Genomic DNA, 10,473 nt, shown 5'->3' with positions numbered 1-10,473 from the left:
GAACAGAACTATCCTTGGTCGAGTGCCAGGATTGATTGAACAGAACTATCCTTGGTCGAATGTCAGGACTGATTGAACAGAACTATCCTTGGTCGAGTGCCAGGATTGATTGAACAGAGCTATCCTTGGTCGAATGTCAGGATTGATTGAACAGAGCTATCCTTGGTCGAATGTCAGGACTGATTGAACAGAGCTATCCTTGGTCGAATGTCAGGACTGATTGAACAGAACTATCCTTGGTCGAATGTCAGGACTGATTGAACAGAATTATCCTTGGTCGAATGTCAGGACTGATTGAACAGAACTATCCTTGGTCGAATGTCAGGATTGATTGAACAGAGCTATCCTTGGTCGAATGTCAGGACTGATTGAACAGAACTATCTATGGTCGAATGTCAGGATTGATTGAACAGAGCTATCCTTGGTCGAACGTCAGGATTGATTGAACAGAACTATTCTTGGTCGAATGTCAGGACTGATTGAACAGAACTATCCTTGGTCGAATGTCAGGATTGATTGAACAGAATTATCCTTGGTCGAATGTCAGGACTGATTGAACAGAACTATCTATGGTCGAATGTCAGGATTGATTGAACAGAATTATCCTTGGTCGAATGTCAGGACTGATTGAACAGAACTATCCTTGGTCGAATGTCAGGATTGATTGAACAGAACTATCCTTGGTCGAATGTCAGGACTGATTGAACAGAACTATCCTTGGTCGAATGTCAGGATTGATTGAACAGAATTATCCTTGGTCGAATGTCAGGACTGATTGAACAGAACTATCCTTGGTCGAATGTCAGGATTGATTGAACAGAACTATCCTTGGTCGAATGTCAGGATTGATTGAACAGAATTATCCTTGGTCGAATGTCAGGATTGATTGGACAGAATTATCCTTGGTCGAATGTCAGGACTGATTGAACAGAACTATCTATGGTCGAATGTCGGGATTGATTGAACAGAACTATCTATGGTCGAATGTCAGGATTGATTGAACAGAACTATCTATGGTCGAATGTCGGGATTGATAGAACAGAACTATCTATGGTCGAATGTCGGGATTGATTGAACAGAGCTATCCTTGGTCGAATGTCCGAATTGATTTTACTGAGCTGACTGCAGAAGACTTTCATGTCAGAATTGGTCCATGTACATGAACTATCAGCCGTTCGTAACGTTTGGCGTCAGCCTTGGTAGGCAAATACTTGACACTGTATGAAAAGTTACTAGTACACAAATCTAAATGCTATTTACAGAATCAAACATATATATCTATTTTGTTATAAAGTTTTATATCTTAAAGTGACACAGGTTAAAAGTAGAAACCTTCAAAAATATCTACACAAAATCTGCACAAAGTGTACACAAGTCTATACAAAGTCTACACAAAGTCTATACAAAATCTACACAAGTCTACACACGTCTGCAAATCTACACATAGTCTACCCAAAGTTTACACAAGTCTACAAAAATCTATACAAAGTCTACAAAAAGTCTATAGAAGTCTATACAAAGTCTACACAAACTCTATACAAAGTCTACACAAGTCTACACAAACTCTATACAAACTCTATACAAAGTCTACACAAGTCTATACAAAGTCTACACAAACTCTATACAAAGTCTACAAATCTACACACAGTCTACTCAAAGTCTACACAAAGTCTAAACAAAGTCTACAAGTCTACATAAGTCTACACAAGTCTATACAAAGTCTACACAAACCCTATACAAAGTCTACAAATCTACACACAGTCACTCAAAGTCTACACAAAGTCTAAACAAAGTCTACAAGTCTACACAAACTCTATACAAAGTCTACACAAACTCTATACAAAGTCTACAAATCTACACACAGTCTACTCAAAGTCTACACAAAGTCTAAACAAAGTCTACAAGTCTACATAAGTCTACACAAACTCTATACAAAGTCTACACAAACTCTATACAAAGTCTACAAATCTACACACAGTCACTCAAAGTCTACACAAAGTCTAAACAAAGTCTACAAGTCTACATAAGTCTACACAAAGTCTAAACAAAGTCTACACAAGTCTACACAAGTCTACACAAAGTTTACCCAAAGTCTACACAAACTCTACACAAAGTCTAAACAAAGTCTACACAAGTCTACACAAAGTCTAAATAAGTCTACATAAGTCTACACAAACTCTATACAAAGTCTACACAAACTCTATACAAAGTCTACAAATCTACACACAGTCACTCAAAGTCTACACAAAGTCTAAACAAAGTCTACAAGTCTACATAAGTCTACACAAAGTCTAAACAAAGTCTACACAAGTCTACACAAGTCTACACAAAGTTTACCCAAAGTCTACACAAACTCTACACAAAGTCTAAACAAAGTCTACACAAGTCTACACAAAGTCTAAATAAGTCTACATAAGTCTACACAAACTCTATACAAAGTCTACACAAACTCTATACAAAGTCTACAAATCTACACACAGTCACTCAAAGTCTACACAAAGTCTAAACAAAGTCTACAAGTCTACATAAGTCTACACAAAGTCTAAACAAAGTCTACACAAGTCTACACAAGTCTACACAAAGTTTACCCAAAGTCTACACAAACTCTACACAAAGTCTAAACAAAGTCTACACAAGTCTACACAAAGTCTAAATAAGTCTACACAAGTCTACACAAAGTGTACACAAAGTCTACACAAACTCTATACAAAGTCTACAAATCTACACACAGTCTACTCAAAGTCTACACAAGTCTATACAAATCTATACAAAGTCTACACAAAGTCTACACAAACTCTATACAAAGTCTACACAAAGTCTACACAAACTCTATACAAAGTCTACAAATCTACACACAGTCTACTCAAAGTCTACACAAAGTCTAAACAAAGTCTACAAGTCTACATAAGTCTATACAAAGTCTACACAAGTCTACACAAAGTCTACACAAGTCTACACAAATCTATACAAAGTCTATACAAAGTCTACACAAAGACTACACAATTCTACACAATTCTATGTAAAGTCTACACAAGTCTACACAAGTCTATAAAACTCTACAGAAAGTCTACACAAAGTCTTCACAAGTCTACACAAGTCTATACAAATCTATACATAGTCTACACAAGTATACACAAAGTCTACACAAAGTCTATACAAAGACTACACAAAGTCTACACAAAGTCTATACAAGTATACACAAAATCTACACAAGACTACACAAGTATACACAAAATCTACACAAGACTACACAAGTATACACAAAGTCTACACAACTCTATACATAGTCTACACAATATACACAAAGTCTACACAAGTCTATACAAAGACTACACAAAGTCTACACAAATATACACAAAATCTACACAAGTCTACACAATTCTACACAAGTCTATACATAGTCTACATAAGCATACACAAAGTCTACACAAGTCTATACAAATACTACACAAAGTCTACACAAAGTCTACACAAAATCTACACAAGACTACACAAGTATACTCAAAGTCTACACAAGTCTATACATAGTCTACACAAGTATACACAAAGTCTACACAAGTCTATACATAGTCTACACAAGTATACACAAAGTCTACACAAGTCTATACAAAGACTACACAAAGTCTACACAAAGTCTACACAAATCTACACAAAAATCTTGTGTTACCACCATTGTTAACCTCTAACTTTCTTTATTTTGTTAATGAATCACAAAGTCCCTACACATGATTGTCATCTTGTTTCTACTATCCGTCTACTATCGACAAATTAATTAGGTCAGCCCTTATAATTTTGATTTTAATCTCAAGTTAAAGAGGAAAACCACTATTGTTAAAAGTAACGACAATAAGTTTAACATTAATCTTATAGTAATTCAGATTTAAGCAATCCTTGGCGGTTTACAAAGTACCTGTGCATCGGTTCAGTTCTGAATATGTAAATTAGAATGGTCAAAAATGTTTTTGTACGATATTAAATCTAAATATACGGTCGAGAAATACTTGCAGAAAACAACAAAGACGTCAACAAAAATTTAGTACTTTATGTGTGTCGTCATCAAATCAGAGACAATAAAACAACAAAAAAAAACTTAGTACAGACAGTATTTGATAATTAAACTCGAAGGGAGAGATAAATATTGATTTGTGACATCAAAGAAATATTGATTTGTGACCTTCTAAAAATTATTTATTTTTCACTTTATAAAATATTCACTTGTTCCGGAATGGTAAGCGTCTTCTCTCTCGTCGGCGTCACCGGCCATGGAAATCTAAGTCAATCCGAGTAAATAATGCCATGTTCTCAAATGAGAACAATGTATACAACAATGGAATAACCACTGTGCATTCCATCTTTCTCAAACTAGATTACATTTCACGCGTACCTGTCAAACATGATTAAAATCTCACTCTGCACAGGTCATGTGTAAAATTTGGAATTACAGAACGAGTCGATATGCTTTCTGGTATTTATTTGTGATAAACTTTAAAACGATGGACAAAAACCTCATTATCTTATTGAAACATCAATAAAATGAAACAAATAGAAAAAAAATACATATTTACACTTGTGCAAGCTATCATTGAAACTGCTGGCAGATTGTGTCTGTCGTTATCTAGTTGAGCTATCTAGTTGAGCTATCTAGTTGAGTTATCTAGTTGAGCTATCTAGTTGAGTTATCTAGTTGAGCTATCTAGTTGAGCTAAGTTGAGCTATCTAGTTGAGCTATCTAGTTGAGTTATCTAGTTGAGCTATCTAGTTGAGCTATCTAGTTGAGCTATCTAGTTGAGCTATCTAGTTGAGCTATCTAGTTGAGTTATCTAGTTGAGCTATCTAGTTGAGTTATCTAGTTGAGTTATCTAGTTGAGTTATCTAGTTGAGTTATCTAGTTGAGTTATCTAGTTGAGCTATCTAGTTGAGCTATCTAGTTGAGTTATCTAGTTGAGCTAGTTTGAGCTATCTAGTTGAGCTATCTAGTTGAGTTATCTAGTTGAGCTATCTAGTTGAGTTATCTAGTTGAGTTATCTAGTTGAGTTATCTAGTTGAGCTATCTAGTTGAGTTATCTAGTTGAGCTATCTAGTTGAGCTATCTAGTTGAGCTATCTAGTTGAGCTATCTAGTTGAGCTATCTAGTTGAGCTATCTAGTTGAGCTATCTAGTTGAGCTATCTAGTTGAGCTATCTAGTTGAGCTATCTAGTTGAGTTATCTAGTTGAGCTATCTAGTTGAGCTATCTAGTTGAGCTATCTAGTTGAGTTATCTAGTTGAGCTATCTAGTTGAGTTATCTAGTTGAGCTATCTAGTTGAGCTATCTAGTTGAGCTATCTAGTTGAGTTATCTAGTTGAGCTATCTAGTTGAGCTATCTAGTTGAGCTATCTAGTTGAGTTATCTAGTTGAGCTATCTAGTTGAGCTATCTAGTTGAGCGATAGATAAAACATGTTTGTTGGTATTTCTTTAAACTCGAAATAAAATATTTTCTCCGATTTTGCAGGTCAAAGGTCACTTTACCATCTCGTCACACTTTACCATCTCGTCACACTATTTTTGACCTTAGTAAACATAGGATCTGATCTTCTACTGGTTGTGATATAAGATGAAGGTGATACTGTAGTCATAGAAACGTCACACCCTAATCTTCTACTGGTTTTGTTATAAGATGAAAGTGACCGTGTAGTCATTGAAACGTCACACTCTGATCTTCTACTGGTTGTGATATAAGAACTTCTATTCTATTTACATTTACCAAACTGAAGAAAATTTTCCACAATAATATTCATGCTATTTATGCGTTTTTGTTGAATACTTTAGATTGTGTTGCAGCAGAAGTATATGTAAGTGAGAACTGTACAATATCACCGCTTTGCTAACTTTACTGTGTTAGAAGTAGCGAGAGAAACATTCAGTATAAACTACCTTCTGCCTATAGATAACACAACTCTATCTCTAGGAGATAAAGCTTGGAAATATTTCTCTGGTGTTAAATTTATTTTAATTACAAAATACATATGTCAATTTGATTACTTTTTCGCGTCATCGCGTTCTTCATATATTGATTGTGTAATGTGGCATTGCTAATATTTCCTGTGTAAATACCGATACAGTGTACAGAGACGTATCTTGGCCGTTACAAGCATCTCAATCTATCGTTGATAACTGTTGCCGGAATTACGTCCTTTGCCAGTTGCCAGTACAGCGTTCTCTTTCCTTCTCTATACAATGATTAAACTTGTATATTGTTAAGATTATCACGGAAGGCACACAACAATGCTGTTTTATGTCATGTGACAGTCGATAATGTTGGCATCATACGACTCTCACGGCGTGCATGGATGTTTGGCAATGAAACAACTTATCTATCGGGCCAAAGAAACCTTGTCTTCTCTTAATTACAAAATATAGCAACAAAAACAGGTGTGGAAATGAATTTTCTGAATGAAAGTGTGGAACGTAATGATGAATATCGGCATAGACTTATAGAGTTCTAGGATGTTTTCCATCTATCTCGACCCCCTCCCGCATCCCCCCCCCCCCCCCTATAATTGATAATTATTTTCAAGACAAATTAGGTAATTGGTCTCGCTTTGAATTTTTAATGACGTTTATTATGATGACACCAAATTTTACTTTCTTCACTTAATTAAAGATGACGTCACACCCTCTGACGACATACGTAATTAGAAAGAATGAATATCTATATGATTGAAAGTTAAAAGTCGGTGAAGTCTAAAGTACATCGTTAAAGAATCAATAGTATTCCAAACAAAATTAGAACATAGATTTTAAGAACTAGTAAGTTAACAGGTATAGTTTCTCTACGACCAACGTAACAACGTTGGTTTAAAGAGTGATTATAGTACTGCGCATTCTGCCACAAGTAAGGAAGTAATGCTTATCTTTATCCCATAACAAATTTATCGAAACACTTAGCGTGGAGGTGCCCGGTATTACGTCACATTTTATCAGAACGAGGCATTAACTGTGATTTCAAATATACCTAAAAGGCATATTGTTCCTGGTCTTTAAAGGTTGACAGTCTATGAAAAAAACAAGAAAATACCAACATGTCAATGAAATCCAAACTCAAATTCAACAACAAAGCTAGGGCAAAATAGGAACAAAAGAAAGGTCTACACAGAGACTCCAGAGAAAGTACAACCGGAAGTGCCTTCTGCTTCATCGACGACACCCGCCATGTTGATCTTGGTCAGTCCAAGTAAGTAATGTCACGCTCTCAAATGAGAACAAGGTATACAACAACGGAACCAACAGGTAAACTAACGAGCATCAAACACGCCTAGCTTCTTATCGCTCAAACAGAATATTTCTAAATGAATAATCCACACATATCTGACCTTTAATCTGAGTGTAATTTCGATGACCTTTATTTCTCGGTATTAACATGAAGAACAGAAAAAAAAGATTACATTGGAAATAATCTATTTGCGATCGCTGTAGAATATATACGGGATATATTTAATCGTGGGTATTGATTGCCCCGGCAACCAAGATAACAACGCACCTGTTGTAAGGCAATCCTATAAAACACATATATACCACGTACATGTCTTTTATAGATAGTCAAGATATTGCTTATATATACCTTACAGTATTGTCCATGTAACAGCTGGCCACGACAGATGGTAAGGAACGTCAACCAGGTATATTCATGAAGGCAAACCACATTTCTAAGAAGGCGGAACAAAAATACCAAAAACGCCAATAAAATCTTCAAACTGGAAATCGATGAGAGGGGTGAGGGTAGGGGTATTAACACTGAAACCATTGAAACATTGAAAGATTGTGTTAAAATAAAACCATGTGTTCCATTAGGGTAAGCGTCTTTTGTTTCTATGTCAATTAACTAAGGTCACATCCAGCGATGAGAACGAGTCTAACAACAATAAAACCGACAAGAACCCTAACAAGTATTGATAACGCCACCATTCATGTGACACAAGGATATGGGATGATACGAGGGTCATGCAATAGACTCTGCCACTACACGGCTCAATCGAGAAAAATGGTCACTGTATTGTGCCCGAGGGGTAGGATCTTGCAGACATCTGAACAACAGGCTCAGCGTTGGAGTTGTGCTATATGTAAAATCCCGCAAAATAAATGTGTGGAAAGTGATACATATTGACCACGAAACTTAAGTCCTTGTTTTTCTTGATTCATTTGCTGAAAAAAATGCTCTCTGGGAATTGAAAGATATCTGATACTCGCCTGTATACCTAAAGGAGACTTTCTTGGTAAGGGAAGCATTTCTTTGATAGCCATCCAATGTGAAATATCATACTGATATTTTAAACGTTTTAGCAGAATGGTCTTTCAAAAAAGAAAAAGAAAAACAAGCAAGCAAATAGAACGTGTCTTAATTACCAGCATGTTTTAGTTTTCTATCTTAATCTACGTTTGTTTGCTTTGTCTTGTCGATATGAAGAGAAAAGCATCTGAAAAAATGAAACGTTTTGATATCCATGCCAGCTATTTAAAAACTATCAAACATCATAATGTCCAGTCAAGGGCGAAAATCGATGACCGTGTTACAGATGCCTTTGATGCGAAGCAATGTTTGAAACAGGCTACAAAGTCTCACCCACACACTTTTCATCGTTTATAAATGACCTTGCCTCAGATATTAAAAGGTTACATAAAGGGGTCAAGGTCGATGTCGTGGAAGTGAAACAAATGTTACAACAACTTGGTAACTGGTTTAAAAGGTTGTAGATTTTTTCAAGAGTAAATAAATATTTTACATTTCAGCAATCTATCTGTGCGATTTTTTTCAAAATTACACAGCAATTAGCAATTATAGCAGTTAGATTCTTAATTATTTCCCCCAATCCTGAATATGGCATTCCTCATTCGATCACAAACTATTATACAAAGTCGTTCTGTCCTCATGTCATTCATCTCTGGAATAATCTGCCACCAAACATTACAGAGTTCTGAAATAACATCTTTAAATCAGGACTTGCACACAAATTTTAAAGTATTCATCATTTTTACCTTAAAAACTACGTTTTAAACTCAAGGTGCATTATTCTTGTCGGCGAGTCTCTTTGTTACCTTCCACACAAAGAAGGACTTTTAGTTTCTGTTTCCTTCAGGATACAGATATTACCGACCTTGTCATCTGTCAACCTTCATTTTGACGGTATGTCGTCGTTGTATCAAACAAACAAAAAAGACGAATGAATAAATGAAAGAAAGAGATGAAAAAGTGAAGACGCCTCCGCTAAAGGGAGGCTGTGTATGACGGGTTTACTGAACCTAAAATAGATATGAATGTCTATACAAGACCAAAAATAAATGGTTATTGACGACTTTCCAAGACTGAAATAGAAATTGATTAAAGATTGATATCTCGAAGTGATCGCACAAGGCTTATTTCAACATTCACCATGATACTGTGATTGAGAGATATCAACTGTCTGATACGGTCACACGTATCGCCGATCTATCCGTAACTTTCATTACTTTATGTTGGTTCATAAATCAATTTAGCAGTTTTATTCTCGAAAAAGGAGAATTAACGAATATCATTCACGAAAATTCAGTTTTAATCTCTATCGTTTTTTCCACTACAAAATCTGATAGATATTTCATTTCGATCACTCAAACGACATACCGATGAGATTGGTTTGCCTCGGGTTTCTGATATCGGAAAGACGATATCTAATTGGTTAAGGAGAATGACGATATCTGATTGGTTAAGAAGAATGACGATATCTGATTGGTTAAGAGTGCCACGTTGTAATCACTTTGATGCGTTAGAGTTATGCTCAATAGCAAATATAAGTTGCTTGTTTCCAGTGACTAGTTCGATTTTCCAGTACAAAACACGGACATTTCAAAACTACAATTTCTTAAAACCCTTAGAAATTCCCTTTATACCTATAGATACGTATGCCATTCCTAAAATTTATTATGAAAGAGCAACGTTGGTTACAAAGATTTAGTTGTGTTTCATGAAAGAAACCGACGAGGAACGAAGAGATAATAAACAGAAGTATTGCGGTAAAATGTACATCTGTTTTGCTGTAACATATTCTTGAGGAAAATGATAACTGATCATTCCATGTTGTGAAATATACAAAGTGTGTACCTGTCCGATCGTGTCCAGCCAAAAATTTAATTGGTAAATTGTTACTTTACGTCCTATTAACGACGTTTAACGACGTGCCTTGTTTGGATGGTGGAGGGAAATAGGGGTTCCTGGAGAAAAAACATTGACCTGTGTCAGTACTTGTCGACTGCCCGGCGTTGACCTAGAACCCACAACCAAGAGGTGGAGGGCAAGTGATGAAGCTGTTCAGAGGCCTTAACCTCTTGGCTACCGCTACCCTAAATTTTGTTGAAGCTCAGAGATTGTATATCTGTAGTGGACGTATCTTAATATCCATAGTCTTGATAAAATCCGTCGCCATTTAAAATCTTGCCGGATATTTTTATTGACAATTTGAATA

Source organism: Ylistrum balloti, unplaced genomic scaffold (assembly GCF_031769215.1).
Source record: "Ylistrum balloti isolate Yb309-2 unplaced genomic scaffold, AGI_CSIRO_Ybal_v1 Utg369998, whole genome shotgun sequence".
NCBI classification, from domain to species: Eukaryota; Metazoa; Mollusca; class Bivalvia; order Pectinida; family Pectinidae; genus Ylistrum; species Ylistrum balloti.
The sequence above is the reverse complement of the archived record's forward strand: the minus strand, read 5'-3'. Positions refer to the sequence as shown.